Here is a 16929-nt window from a genome sequence, read left to right as displayed (position 1 = left end):
GTGATATAGAAAACATAACTTTCAACAGATAGTCAACAAAAACTTTTGCTAAAATGCAGTTTACAGGAAAAAGTTTATGAAGCCGACAAGAAATCTTAATGACTGATTTTTCTGTAACTGTTATGCTTTTGCAAAGCACATAATTCATAGCAAAATAATTACTAATAATAATAATGCTTAATTTTATATAGTGTTTTTCTCATTACTCAAAGCACTCAGTGAGTGGGACGCCCCTTCAGCCACCACTAATGAGTAGTACCAACACAGATGATGTGATGATAGTCATTCTTGTACCAGTACAATCCCCACACATGAGCTGTTAGGGGATGAAAGGGTGAAAGAAGGAGATAGCCAATTAGAGACAGGGGATGATTAGGGGGACAGAATGGACAAGGCCATGTTGGGAAATTTAGCATCGGGATAGCGGGTTGGAGAATGACTGACTGACTGATTCACCCTTCTCTTTAGGAAGGATGCCCAGGCATCTTTTCTGACCACAGAAACTCAGGACCTCAGTTTTATGTCTCATCCAAAGGACAGCATATATATATTTTATAGCACAGCATCCCTATCACTGCACTTGGTCATTGCGATTCACATACAGAGCACAGGGTAGGCACCCCATGCCTGCCTCACCAACCCCTCTTACAGCAGCAACCCATGCTTTATCTAGATGGTATCCCATCCAAGTACTGGCTGGGCCCAAAACATGCTTAGCTTCAATAGATTATACCTGTTCTGAAGTACAGATGGTATGGCTGCTGAATCTAAAGAAGAGGCAATATCATCTCATTTTCTAACCCGCTTAATCCAGACCAGGATCCCAGAAGCCCATCACAGCTAGCACAGCGCACACAGCAGGAACAAACTCCAAACAGGGTAACCACACACACACCCACACAGAGATTAATAAAGTACCGGTATATCAAATCAAAAATCTAAAAAGAGCCATGTTATGACTAACTGGTTTGCAGACTAACCAATGTGGAAATCCTTAACAGATCATGCATTATTAGTCAATAGGCATATTCAGGTTTGAGATGGTAATGTTTGCGTATTTATCTTATAACAAAAAATGGCTCAATTACATTATCTTTTTTTATGGCCTTAGAAAACAATCTGTCTCATATTTAAGAAAAAATGTACGCCCTGGCTGTTAGCTGCACAAATCACTGAGGTTAGAGTTACAGGTTTGACCGTTGCAAAGCCAAAACCTGTGTCAAAAAGTCCACTGTTGCTTCTGTTTCTCTTTGAATGAAGCTACAGTTAGGAGTATTGATGCGAAAAATATGCTTCTCTTGTATCCTCACATGTTACATTCCCGCTGTGCCCCTTTATGTATTCCACTGCTGGACAAGAGACACCATACTCAGGGGAGAAATGAATAAAAGTAAGAGTTTTAAAGTGTCTGTCTTTAGTAGAGATGAACTGGTGCTGAAAACAAATAAATCATAATTTTCATTAATAGTTACAGCTATAGTGCCTGCCTGTCTCCAAACATAAAAACACCCATTGTTCTTGGTGACCATTCTCCAGGCCTCGTTATCCAAACCTCTTTATAGCATAGCGGTAGCACATTTAGGGAACTCAGCGACGTAAAAGAAGATAGCTTTAATATTTTATACATTAACATTTACTGCGGTGGGTTGGCACCCTGCCCGGGACTGGTTCCTGCCTTGTGCCCTGTGTTGGCTGGGATTGCCTCCAGCAGACCCCCGTGACCCTGTGTTCAGATTCAGCGGGTTGGAAAATGGATGGATGGATGGACATTAACATTTATACTATTCAGAAAGATTTATATTATTCAGAAAGTCTTCAGACCCCTTCACATTCCCCACATGTTATTGTGCTTTAGATTTAATTGTTTAATTGAGGTTGCTGATTGTTTAATTGATAAATTTGACATTTTTGCCCTTCAGTCTACAATCCATAACCCATAATGACAAAGTGAAAACGTTTTCAGAAAGAAAGATTTGCAAATTAATTAAGTTATTTATTATTATGGAAAGGGGTCTGCATACTTCTTGATCCCAAATTCAATCCACTGTTTTTTGGTCTTATATAACAAAAAAAAGCAGTAAAACGGGGGCATGAATACCTTTTATGGGCACTGCATTTTCCCCCAATTTTCTATATATTTATGGACCCTATATATATGGGACAACACTGAAGATATGACACTTTGATACAATGTAAAGTAGTCAGTGTACAGCTTGTATAACAGTGTACATTTGCTGTCCCCTCAAAATAACTCAACACACAGCCATTAATGTCTAGATAGATAGATAGATAGATAGATAGATAGATAGATAGATAGATAGATAGATAGATAGATAGATAGATAGATAGATAGATAGATAGATAGATAGATAGATAGATAGATAGATAGATAGATAGATAGATAGATAGATAGATAGATACTTTATTAATCCCAAGGGGAAATTCACAAACAGCTAAACAGTCTAAACAGCTGGCAACAAAAGTGAGCACACCTCTAAGTGAAAAATGTCCAAATTGTGCCCAAAGTGTCAATATTATGTATGGCCACCATTATTTTCCAGCACTGCCTTAACTCTCTTGGGCATGGAGTTCACTAGAGCTTCACAGGTTGCCACTGGAATCCTCTTCCACTCCTCCATGATGACATCACAAAGCTGGTGGATGTTAGAGACCTTATGTTCCTCCACCTTCCATTTGAGGATGCCCCACAGATGCTCAATAGGCTTTAGGTCTGGGGACATGCTTGGCCAGTCCAGCACCTTTACCCTCAGAATCTTTAGCAAGGCAGTGGTTGTATGTCACAGTACATGTTGGCATTCATGGTTTCCTCAATGAACTGTAGCTCCCCAGTCAGCAATCATGCAGCCCTAAACCATGACACTCCCACCACCATGCTTGACTGTAGGCAAGACACGCTTGTCTTTGTACTCCTAGGGAGTGAGGGAGTGTTGCAGCACCCCAAACCTCAGACACTACCACAATGACACAAGTTCCAATAAAATAAAAAGGCTTATTTTTACAAATACCTTACAAAAAGGCTTCTTTAATAAACAAAATCATATTGCAGTTCTTCTCTTTTCCTCTCTCCTTCCACTCCTCCAGGCGACAAAGCTGCCCTACAGGATTACAATACCCCGTAGTGTGTCTTGTGGGTGTCCACACAGGTAGCAACGCGCAGGGATGCTGCCACCTAGCATGTCAGGGAACCATGTGGTCCGGCCAGGTTGTCTCCTCCTGTCCTTCAACTACATTGGCCTCCTCAGTCCAATCATGCCAGGATGCTAGTATACCCACTGCCACACTGGCATCTTATACCTGTCTCTTGTTTGAGGCAGGACAATCTTCAGCCTGTATCTTGTGCTTTTGAAGGGCTGACCTAACCTCCAGGTAAGAAACCTACCTCTACCCCAGCCAGGATGCCTGCCCATGCATGCCATCCATCACTGTATATGTACTTATTGGGCAGCCCAGTTGTCACCCCAACATTTTGCCTGAAGTCCTGTAGTTACTTCAAGGTCAACAACAATATATATACTAGCTGTAAAAAGCCCGGGCTCCTAGAAACCACGGATTCTGGCACTTCAATCAGTCAATCGCATCGGTTGTGTATTAGTGGCTCCTTGTTGGTTTCATTTTGCTAACATGCTCGCCTCTGTTGTCTATTAGCAACTAAGCGAGTTTTTCTCTCCTTGGAGGTTTCATTTTGCCGATATGCTCACCTCGCTTGTGTATCAGCGGTGGCGGTTTCACTTTGGTGACAGAGTCGCTTTCTCTGCGCTTCACGCTGTAGCCCTGCACTTTCAGGATGCCTCGCATTTCCAGGCCGGACAGACAGAAACACACTATCACGCGTAGATGTTTATATATAAGATATATTTATTATATACTGTATATATATATATGTTTTTTACATATTAATGGTGATGCACACAGACACAGCAGCTTTACGCTCTTCCTTTCGGTGTTCATTTTGTGTGTTTTTGTTTACCTTCATGTTTGTCACTGTTAAGTTCAGCCAAGTGAATCTCAAGTATATTCGCTTAGACCTTATAAAAATTGGATTTCAGCACAATCAACCCGTTATGGGAGAATTTTTGCACTTACGCAACATCCCGGAGGAAATAGCAAGGACACTGAGTTCTACATGGATTGTGGCTGGGTAGGGTAATCTACAAAGGTGGAGAAGATACGGAACGACATAGTGCAGATGTCGGTCCAGACTATTCGTAAAGCTAAGGAAACATTAACATAAACCATCACTTCCCAGTATATTTCTCGTCAACGCCAGATCCTTCACAAACAGAATGATGAATTATATCTACAGATCTCCAAGAACAAACTCATAAGTAACCGTTTTATTTTACTATTCACAGAGACGTGGCTAAATTTGCTTATACCAGACGCAGCCATTGAGCTATCAGGCCGTACAACATTCTGTTAGGAAAGAAGCAAAAATTCTGGCATAAGTACAGGGGGGGCTTTGCATTTACATACATAATAACTGGTGTACCAACATGAAGATCATAGGCAATCACTGCTCTCCTGATTTTGAGTATCTGATAATCAATTGCAGGCCCTTTCACTTACCTCAGGAGTTTACCGTTGACATAGTTACAGCCGTTTACATTCCACTGGATGCTAACACTGACAGAGCTCTGGTTACTTGTTCGATACCTTTAATTTGCAGCAAAACACTAAAGCCATTCATATTATAGCTGATGATTCTTCCTGCGTTTCATCAACACATCAGTTGTGCAATCAGAGGAAAAAACACACAGGACAAGGCTCACTCAGGTATAATAACTGTAATGGGACAAAACAGTTGTCTCATTTAGGCCAGTCAGACTTTTTATCTATACGTTTGACACCAGCATACACTCCCCTCAGAAGGAATGCCCAAATCACCAAAGAGACTGTTAAAACATGGCCTGAAGGAACATCTTTACAGCTTCAGGATTACTTTGAGAGGACTAACTGAGACATTTTCAAGGATCAATGACTACCATCCAGTGGCACTCACTCCAGCTATTATGAAGTGCTTTGAACAACTAGTCCTACAACACAGCAACGTCACCCTCCCAGTCACCATGGATCTACACCAGTATGATATACAGCAAACATGTCCACAGAGGATGGCATTTCCATAGTCTTGCATGCTGCACTTTCCCATCTTGAGCAACAGGGGGAGCTACAATATATGATTATACTCTTTATAGACTTCAGCTCGGCTTTTAACACAGCTATACTGGATAGACTGTTCACAAACCTTGCTGGCCTAGGACATTCACAGTCTGTCTGCCACTGGATCAAAGATTTTCTCACTAACCACCCTTAGATGGTTAGATTAAGCCCCTACTTCTCCTCCACCCTTAAACGCAACACCAGCATCCCATAAGGCTGTGTGTTGAGCCCTCTTCCATATGCATTCTATACTTATGACTGTGTACCCTCTCATTTCACCAACACCATCATTAAGTTTGTAGATTACATGACTGTAACTGGACTCATTTCAGCAGGAGGCAAGACAGCCTATAGGGATGAGGTCCAAAGACTGACTACATGGTGCAATGAGAACAACCTCACCCTGAACTTTACCAAATCAAAAGAACTTATAACAGACTTCCGGAGGCATAACACAAATCACAACCCAACATACATCAACGGAGATTGTTTGGAAGGAGTTCCCACCTTTAAGTTTCTGGGTATACACGTTGTAGAAGATCTCTCCTGGTCCATAATCACCACTGTGGCAGTCAATAAGGCACAGCAGAGACTCTACCTCCTGAGGATCCTCAGAAAAAATAACCTAATGGAGAAGCTACTGGTGTCCTTTTACTGCTACTCCGTTGAGAGTGTGCTATCATAATGTATTTCTACATAGTATGCCAGCAACTCATTGCCTGACAGAAAAGCCCTTCAGAAGATCATAAACTTTGACCAGAAAATTATTGGCTGGATACTGCCCTCTTTAGAGGATCTCTGCAGCTCTTGCTGCCTCAACACCACAGCCAACATCATGAAAGACCCTTCCCACCCTGGGCATCACCTGTTTGAGTTGCTGCCCTCTGATTGGTGGTTCAGGTTCATCCAATCGTTGACAAACAGATTTAAGAACAGTTTCTACCCCAGAGCCATGTGAGAACTGAATACTACTAAACAATTACAATGATTGAGGATGACCAGTATAACAACAGTCACTCTTGCATTTATAATACATGTTTACATTCATTGTAACTTATATTTTTTATCTATTTCTATTAATGCACTCAATTCATAGATGCATTATACCTAAGTGCAATATTTAGGAGAGAGGACAGGAGAGTGAGCCGTTAAGTTGGCCGTGGCTTGGTCTTTTAAATGTTGTAAACCTCGTGTGAGAAGCATGTTGTGTGGTAAGCCTGCAGATGATCACACAAAGGGGACAGGTAAGAGTGTGTTTGTTTCTTATTGAAATACTGTTTAAGAGGAAGTTTCTGAAGGGCAGCTGTCTTTCTTTGCCATAGGTTTACTGTTTAATAAAGAGACAGCTTGCAGTTAAGAGCATAAGAGCGTGCCGCTTGCAGCGCTATGTGGGAGGAAAAACAGAGCAGGGGAACTACTGAACTGCACATGAGCAATGGTAGCCACCGTTATGGTCAACCAACCAGTGGCGACACTGGTCACAATATGGAGTTGTCAACTGCTAGTAATCACAATACCTCAGGCGAAATGTTGGGGTGCCGACTGGGCCATCCTATTTACTTCTTTGATATAAGAACAAAAGAACAAGCATTCAATGGGGCCAATATAGAATAAATCAAATAATTTGTCGGATATTATAGCATCATATTAAGTTTTCCGGGTTTGTTATCAGACTCCCTACCTGTAGGTGGGTCGCCTTCCAAATGAGCCACCACCTTCACCACCAGGAGTGCCATCTTTTTATAGCTTCTGTACTGGAAGGGGTGGGGGTTGTTGCCCTCACTGGGTGGCTTCTCTGGGCTGTGGGTGTAAAAGGAGATAAGGTGGCAATAGCGTCCCCTTATGTCTCTGGATGGCAGTGCTTACCTTGGAGGAATAGGGAAGGTGACCCTCTAATGTGTATGCGTGACAAAATATATACACACACACACACGCACGCACGCACACACACACACACACACACACACACACACAAAATCACTGGCCACATTATTAGGTACACTTGTTTAACTGCTTGTTAATTCAAATATCTAATTAGTCACTCACATGGTAGCAACTCAATGCATTAAGGCATGTAGACAACAAAGTATCAAAATGGGGATGAAAGGCAATTTAATTGACTTTGAACATGGCATGGTTGTTAATGCTAGACGGGCTGGTCTGAGCATTTCACAAACTGCTGATCTACTGGGATTTTCACAAAACAACCATCTCTAGGGATTACAGAGAATGGTCTGACAAAGGGAAACTATCCAGTGAGCGGTAGTTCTCTACTTGAAAATGCCTTGTTGATGCAAGAGGTCCAAGGAGAATAGCCAGACTGGTTCAAGCTGATAGAAAGGCAATGGGAACTACAATAACTATGCAGAAGAGCATCTCTGAATGCACAACACTTTGAACCGTAAAGCAGATGGTCTACAGCAGCAGGAGACCACACTGGGTGCTACTCCTGTCAGCTAATAGCAAGATAAGAATAGGCAACCGAGGCTACAGTTTGCATGAGCTCACCAAACGTGGATAATGGAAGATTGGAAAAATGTTGTCTGGTCTGATGAGTCTCAATTTCTGCTGTGACATTCTTATGGTAGAGTCAGAATGTGGCATCAACAACATGAAAGAATGGATCCATCCTGTCTTGTATCTACAGTTCAGGCTACTGGAGGTGGTGTAATGATGTGGGCAGGACTGGCACAACCATTAAGGTTGGGCGCAGATCATAAAGGGTTAGCTACCGAACAGTTGGTTGGCGGATTAATAAGCTTGGCCATGGGTGTAAAATAACTTAGCACTGGCACTGTGTGTGAGGGATATATTCTTGGCACACTATGGGCCCCTTAGTACCAACTGAGGATCATTTAAATGCCACAGCCTACCTGAGTATTGTTGCTGACCATGTCCATCCCTTTATGACCACAGCGTACTCATCCTCGGATGGCAACTTCTAACATGTCACAAAGTTGAATTCATTTCAAACTGGCTTCTTGAACATGACAATGAGTTCACACTACTCAAATGGCCCCAACAGTCACCAGATCTCAGTTCAACAGAGTAACTTTGGGATGTGGTGGAACAGGAGATTCACATTATAGAGGTGCAACCGACAAGTCTCTAGCAACTGCGTGATGTTATCATGTCAATATGGACCAAAATCCCTGAGGAATGTTTCCAGCACCTTGTTGAATCTGTGCCATGAAGAATTATGAAAGTTCTGAAGACAAAAGAGGTTCCAACCTGGTACTATATATATATATAAATACAGACAATATACATATATACAATATATATATACATTGAGCCCCAACCCTCAGACACAATAATTACCAAACACTGTCCCAGGTTCAAATAACAGATTTTTATTACACAATATTATTTATCAAGTGTGCAAAACCAACCAAACCACAATTATAAAGCAAGTGTCTCTTCTTTCTCTCCTTCTGCTCCTCCTTTTGAGTGCTTTCTCACCTGGCGGAGTCACAGTCAGGAGGCAGTGGTCTCCTTTTAAGCTGGACTGAAGAATCCTTCCAGTGTCATACTGTGTCCCCTTGGAAACACTTCTGGATCATGTGGAAACCAGGGAGGTCCTCCCATGACAGTGCTCTCTAATGGCACCCAGAGACCCCAACAGGGCTGCACTTCTGCACTCCAACTCCCATGTACCCCTGCAGGTGTCCAACCTGGGATGCCTCAGGATGACCACTGCCACCTGTCATATGGAGGATGGAGCTGCTCCTGGCCTCCGGCTTCCACAGGTACATCCTTTAAAACCCTCTGGCTGGGCAAGAAGTAATTTTCCCCTCCAGCTGGCATTCCTTTCTGTCCATTATGGCACTTAAAATCACGTACACCGACGACAGGACTTAGTTGGAGGCTCAGTGCAAGGGTTGGAACCAGGAATGGGTTTTGGTGAAGCACAGATGCTAACTTCTCTACCTCTTCCTGCGAATTAATAATGGAGAGGCTCACAGAAAAGCACTGACCTCACTTCTGGACCATCCCAGGGACAACCAGATATCAGCATTCATTATGCCATATTCATAGATAGATAGATAGATAGATAGATAGATAGATAGATAGATAGATAGATAGATAGATAGATAGATAGATAGATAGATAGATAGATAGATAGATAGATAGATAGATAGATAGATAGATAGATTATTAATCTCCTCAGGGAAATTCAGGCATCCACTAGCATACATACATCCATTATCCAACCCGCTATATCCTAACATAGGGTCATGGGGGTCTGCTGCAGCCAATCCCAGCCAACACAGAGCACAAGGCAGGAAACAAACCCTGGGCAGGGTGCCAGATCATCGCAGGACACACACACACACACCAAGCACTCACTAGGGGCCATTTAGGATCGCCAATGCACCTAACCTGCATGTTTTTGGAGTGTGGGAGGAAACCGGAGCACCTGGTGGAAACCCACACAGACATCTGGAGAACATGCAAACTCCACGCATGGAGGACCCGGGAAGCCAACCGAGGTCTTCTTAATGCGAGGCAGCATCTCCACCGTGCTGCACATACATACATACATACATAATTAAATAAATAGGAAAAAAAAAACTACAAATGGTGTTGGAAAGTAGAGTGGTGACCAGGTCATGAATCACTTGTATTTGACAACAGCATTATAAAATCTCACAGCAGTTGATCTTCTAAAGCATTCCTCTCTACGGCGCAGTGAGAGAAGACGACTGCTGTGTTTAATTCTCTGACCCACCAGAATGTTGTGGAGAGGATGACTGCTATTGTAAAGGATGGCCCAACCCTTCTTCCCCATACACCTTTCCACCACAATTCCCAGTGAGTCCACAGTCCTACTCAGCACTGAGCCAGCCTTCTTCTCCAGCTTGTCCAGCCTTTTCGTGTTCTTATCTGTCATACTGCCTCCCGAACAAACGACAGCAAAAAGAGGAGACTGGCAACAACTGTCTGATAGAGCAAAGACAGCATTTTGCTACATATATTGAATGATCCGATTCTTCTGAGGAAAAAAGAGCCTGCTCTGCCCAGTCCTGTAGAGGACATCTGTGCTCACAGACTAGTCCAGTCTGACTCATATCTGCTGGAGACACAATAGTCCAATGAAGCCCTCAACCTAAAGACCATGAAATGGCATTTGGTTCTGCCCATTTTTGTTCCATATACTGTGTATATTAAAACTATGACCATGACTGTGTAATGAATGTATAATAAAGTTGCCTGACTGCAGAGATGGTGATGTCAGCCTGGCTATTTCTGTTGGATGCCATCAGCAGTTGCATGCAGACCTTTAGGAGAGTTATTTGAAATTGTTTGTATACAAATTACTAATCTTCTTTATTCATTAATCTTAGAAAAGCAAGAAGATGAACATATGACACTTTTGGAAAAAATGTTTTCAGGCAACACCTGTGATATTTTATAAATCTGTCCAAAATATATTAAATGTTTTTAAAACCTCATTAATATCAGAAACACGCTTTCACTCAGCCTGCGGCAATCAGCAAAAACTAAAATTATTCCCGTAGCTTGATATTTAAAACTTGATGTTTTTCATAAAGTTGCTGGTGTGAAAAATAAGTTCCTTCTGGAAATGTATCAGCATTTTCTTCACTGAGGATCTTTTTACAAACTGTTCTCAGTGAAGTACTCTGAGAATAAAGAAAATATGGAAATGTTAAGAATAGCTTATCATTATAATTTGCAACTGCTTAGAGGCATATGAGCCTGGCTTAACAAGCATTTACAGAATTGATTAGGGTCGCTTGCATTGCAACTGCTGGACCACTTTTGGTATGGAATCGATTTGTTATGGTTAGTGTGTGTTGGGGTTTTCATGGAAACATGGTACTTGTAAGAATCCATATGAACATTGGAAGAATATGCAAACTCAACACAGAAATGCTTGCTACCTTATTTAAATTAAAAATGTGTTTAGAGTATTGTGATGACCTAGTGCAGGGGTGGCAAACCCAAGACCTGGAGTGCCGCAGTGGCTGCAGGTTTTCATCCTAACCATCTTTTTCATTAGTTTTTGCTGCAAATTAACTTCTTTTGTCTTAATTTGAATTAACTTGACTCAGGCTCCTTAGTTGTTTCTTTTTCTTTAATTAGCTGCCAAACAGTAATGAGACACAAAACAAGGTGCCACATGACCAGCTCACCCGTGCCCATCACACAATATCTGAAAATAAAGAAAGGTGAACATTAGAACATTAGGATACTCTAGATGAGAACAGGCCATTCAGCCCAACAAAGCTCGCCAGTCCTATCCACTTATTTCTTCCAAAAAAACATTTATTTAATTCAATGGTTTGTTGCTGCTCTCATTCTGCCAATGCAGACATTTCCAAAACTGTTAATTTTTCTAAAAACATCGTCAAAATATTTTGATGACCGGAGCAATCAACCTTACCAAGACCATTACCTTTCTTTATTTTTAGATACTATGTGATGGGCACAGGTAAGATGGTCATGAGGCGACTTGTTTTGCATCTCATTATTGTCTGGCTGCTAATTAAGGAAAAAGAAACAACTAAGGGGCCTGAGTCAAGTTAATTAAAAGAAGTTAATTAGCAGCAAAAACTGGTCACTAATGAAGAAGATGGTTAGAATGAAAACCTGCAGCCACTGCGGCCCTCCAGGACTGGAGTTCGACACCCGTGCGTTAGGGTTTGCCACAGTGGATCATCTTTTTCCATCTCTTCCTGTCCTCTACATCTCGCTTTGTCACACCCATCACCTGCATGTCCTCTCTCACGACATCCATAAACCTCCTCTTAGGCCTTCCTCTTTTCCTCTTCCCTGGCAGCTCTATCTTTAGCTTTAGCATCCTTTTCCCAATATCACACATTGTCATACCCAATGCAAATCTTAGCATCTTTAAATCTGTTACCTCCAGCTCTGTCTCCTGCTTTCTGGTCAGTGCCACCGTCTCCAACCCATATAACATAGCTGATCTCACTACCATCCTGTAGACCTTCCCTTTCAATCTTGGTGATACCCGTCTGTCACAAATCACTCCTGACACTCTTCTCTACCCATTCCACTCTGCCTGCAACCTCTTTTTCACCCCTCTTCCACAATCCCCATTACTCTGTACTGTTGATCCCAAGTATTTAAACTCATCCACCTTCACCAACTCTACTCCCTGCATTCTCACCATTCCACAGACCTTCCTCTTATTTACACACTTGTATTCTGTCTTGTTCCTACTGTCCTTCATTCTTCTTCTCTCTAGAGCACATCTGCACTTCTCCAGGGTCTCTTCAACCTGCTCCCTACTCTCGCTACAGATCACGGTGTCATCAGCAAACATTATAGTCCACTGGGACTCCTGTCTAATGTCATCTGTCAACCTGTCCATCACCATTGCAAATAAGAAAGGGCCTCCACCTTGAATGCATCCGTCACGCTTACAACAGTCCTCACCACTGTCACACTTCCCTCGTACATATCCTGTGCAACTCTTACATACTTCTCTGCCACTCCCGACTTCCTCATACAATACCACAGCTCATCTCGAGGCACCCTGTCATATGCTTTCTCCAGGTCCACAAACACACAGTGCAACTCCTTCTGGTCTTCTCTATACTTCTCTATCAACACCTTCAGAGGAAACATTGCGTCTGTGGTGCTCTTTCTTGGCATGAAACCATACTGCTGCTCACTAATCATCACCTCCTTTCTTAACCTAGTTTCCACTACTCTCGCATAACTTCATGCTGTGGCTCATCAATTTTATCCCCCTGTAGTTACCACAGCTCTGCACATCCCCCTTATTCTTAAGAATCGGCACCAGTACACTTCTTCCCCACTCCAAGATTCCATTAAACAAATCTGGTTAAAAACTCCACTGCCATCTCTCCTAAACACTTTCCACAGGTATGTCATCTGGACCAGCGGCCTTTCAATCCTTCATCCTCTTCATAGCTGTCCTTACTTCCTCCTTGCTAATATTTTACATTTCCTGGTTCACTTTCTCCACATCATCTAACCTTCTCTCTCTCTCTCATTCTCTTCATTCATCTGCCTCTCATAGTACTCTTTCCATCTTCGCAACACACCCTCCGTGCTTCTGAGTATGTTTCCATCTTTATCCTTTATGAGCCTAACCTCCTGAACATCTTTCCCAGCTCGGTCTCTCTGTCTAGCCAATCGGTCCCTCTGTCTAGTGTCCAACCTCTCATACAACTCATCATATGCCTTTACTTTCACCTTCGCCATCTCTCTCTTCTCCTTACACCTTATCTTCTTGCATTCTTGTCTACTTTCTGTATCTCTCTGACTATCCCACTTCTTCTTTGCTATCCTTTCTCTGTATACACTCCTTTACTTCCCCATTCCACCACCAGGTTTCTTTTTCCTCCTTCCTCTGTCCAGATGTCACGCCAAGCACTCTTCTTGCTATCACCCTTACTATTTCTGCTGTAGTTGCCCAAATGTCTGGTAACTTTTCACTGCCACCCAGTGCCTGTCTCACCTTCTCCCTAAACTCAACCTTGCAGTCTTCCTTTTTCAACTTCCACCATTTGATTCTTGGCTCTGCCCTCATTCTCTTCCTCTTCTTGATCTCCAAAGTCATCCTACAGACCACCATCCTATACTGCTTAACTACACTTTCCCCTGCCACCACTTTGTAGTCTTTAATCTCCTTCAGATTGACTCTTCTGCATAGCATGTAATCTACCTGTGTGTATCTTCCTCCACTCTTGTACATAACCCTATGTTCCTCCCTCTTCTTAAAAATTGTATTCACCACAACCATGCCCCCTTTTGGCAAAATCCACTATCATCTGACCTTCTTCATTCCTCTCCTTGACACCATACCTACCCATCACCTCCTCATCTCCTCTGTTCCCTTCAACATGTTCATTGAAATCTGCTTCAATCACCACTTTCTGTCCCTTGGGTACACTGTTTATCACTTCATCCAACTCACTCCAGAAATCTTCTTTCTCATCCATCGTACATTCAACTTACGAGGCATATGCTCTAACAACATTCATCATTACACCTCCAATTTCCAGCTTCATAATCATTACTCTGTCTGACACTCTCTTCACTTCCAAAACAATCTTGACATACTGTTCCTTCAGAATAACTACTACCCCATTTCTCCTCCCATCCACACCATGATAGAACAATTTGAATCCACCTCTGATCCATCTGGCCTTACTCGCCTTCCATTTAGTCTCTTGCATGCACAATATATCAACCTTCCTTCTCTCCATCATATCTGCTAACTCTCTCCTGTTACCAGTCATACTGCCAACATTCAAAGTTCCCACCCTCATTTCCACTCTCTTTACCTTCCTCCTCTCCTCTTTCCTCCAGACACGTCTCCTCCCCCTTCTTCTTTTCCTTCTTCGTCTAACAGTAGCCCAATTTCCGCCAGCACCCTGTTGGCAAACAGTACTGGTAGCGGTCGTTGTTAACCTGGGACTTGACCAATCTGTATTGTTGTCCGCATGTTGATCTAGCTAAATTTTACACCGGTTGACCTTCCTGACGTAACCCTCCCCATTTATCTGGGTTGGGACACAATGGTTTGTGCATTCCATGTAGTTGGGTTAAATAAATCTTTAAAATTACGCCCATAAAATAGTGTCTTCAAGACTACTCAATAAATATAATAAAAACCCTATATAGAATCCAGTCCATAATTAGGAAGTTTCTACTCTTCTGTTCTTGGGGAATCTCTGTGAGGTAATTTGCTATGTGGAAAAGTACATTGGATATGCTGGAGGACCCTTTTAATTCCTTAGCATTCCACTTGTTACCTCCTGCTACCATCTTACTGTTCTCAGTCATTGAGTATGGCTTCCTAATTCACAATCATCACACTTGCGGCTTTATGCCAATGTATTCCTATTCATTTTTTTCCCTTTCCAGTCAACGTTTTGTGGAACCTAAGATGCTTACCCACAGAATGTTCTGAAACCTGTTGGAGAATTTGAATTTTTATATTCAATTTTTGGGGTAAAGCAGAAATAAATGAAACTACAAAAAGTGAGGGATGAGTGATTCAAGTTAAGTCTGGTAGACACACGTTTGTTTCAATTTATAGATATGCTTGCTAATTAAGAAGCCAAGTTGAGCCGTTAGTGGGACATGAGCTACAGGTCTTTTTGCTTCATTTTGCCTCATTGTCATCAGAGTGTTCTACCTGTTAGAAAAACAGATATTAGGATGATTAAAATAATAACTGCTCCAAGCAATCTTTATGAATGGGAATCCTCAAGCCTTTGTGCATGTCATCTGGAAACTAGAGGCTGAGCTGAGTAATAAAGGAGGCCTAACAGCCATGGAGTTTGTTATTGCCTTCCCATGTAATTTATCTTTCTAAACAAGTTTTCTCACAGTGTGAATTACATTCAGTCAGTCTTTCATTTTGTTTAAGAAATCACTTTGCGTGATGTTATTGTTTCATCAGAGCACGCGTTTTCAAGTAGCATGCAAATAGTCTCACACTAATATATTACTTGTATTAAATGCAACATGACAACTGAAAAAAAATTGGTTTAAGTCATATAATTTCATTCATTTCGAGAATATTTTTCAGAGGCAGTGGAATAACCCAGAAAGACAAATATTCCAAGTGGCTCACTTATAAAGAATACAAAATTCATAATGAGAACTAATGCATTATTTATGGGGAGAAAATGAATAAAAAAAGCTGTTTACAATGCAGAATAATCAGTACTGCTAAATACAGACTGTAAAAATATTATATGTCATTAAACAAAATAATTAGTCTGTGCAAATTAACAAAATGCACCTTTAAAACAGACAACTGAGCGCATTTATAAATGTAATGAAAAAATAAAGGAAAGGCCAATGTAAACATGTCATCAGAGTAGGGGGACTTAACACAAAAAGAACAGTTAGTTGAAAAAGTCTTCGGCACACTTTAACAGCATCCTCTAAGAATCAGTTCAAGAGGTGAGAACGACTCTGCTTGATAGGAGGTAAAGACTTCCATAACATAAATCTCACAATGAGCACTGACTTATGAAAAAGCAGCATTTCAATAATTCCAAATGGCTCAAAACTCTGCGTATGCATGTCCAATATGAAGACTATAGTGTAAGGGAATTTAACCTCTGTTGACAATCTTTTCAGCTCATCATAACAGTTTCCCTTAAATTACATCAGTTACGTGAAATTTTAATTAGTTGTATTATTCCTCCGCAACACTCAGTTCCAAAATGAATCAAAATTTGGATTTCACAGGCTTTCCTAAAATGTATCAACATTGCATGTCTGTAATATTGTGGAAAATGCTTTGCTTCTCACACTAACCCTAAAACTCAGGTTCTTCATTATGTGGCAGCATATACTACAAACTGTAGTAATACAGTATATGTTGCTGTCATCTGAACAGGATTGTCAGCCATAGTATGCACACTAGGTACACTCTTGCTTGAATAGTGCTGTTTCTCCCAAGACTACTCTATATAGAGATTGTCTTTTAAAACAGTGTGTTCATGTTTCTTTATACCAGACTCATAGATTGTCAGCCATAGTGTGCCCACTAGGCAGTTGGGGCTTCAACCTCTAAGTTACACCCTTATCACATAGTGCTGTTTCTACCAGCGCATCTCCTCTCACCCCTTTTGACCCCGGAATTAATCGTGACGTCTAAATTTCCATGCAGGAAACCACAGGCAGAATAGCAGAGAAGACACACTCTTCTTCTGCTCAATATTATCTAAGTGTAATACCATAAGCATACAGAAGAACATGTGAGCA

Source organism: Erpetoichthys calabaricus, chromosome 4 (genome assembly GCF_900747795.2).
Source record: "Erpetoichthys calabaricus chromosome 4, fErpCal1.3, whole genome shotgun sequence".
In the NCBI taxonomy this organism is placed as follows: Eukaryota; Metazoa; Chordata; class Cladistia; order Polypteriformes; family Polypteridae; genus Erpetoichthys; species Erpetoichthys calabaricus.
This window is presented reverse-complemented; position numbering follows the sequence as displayed.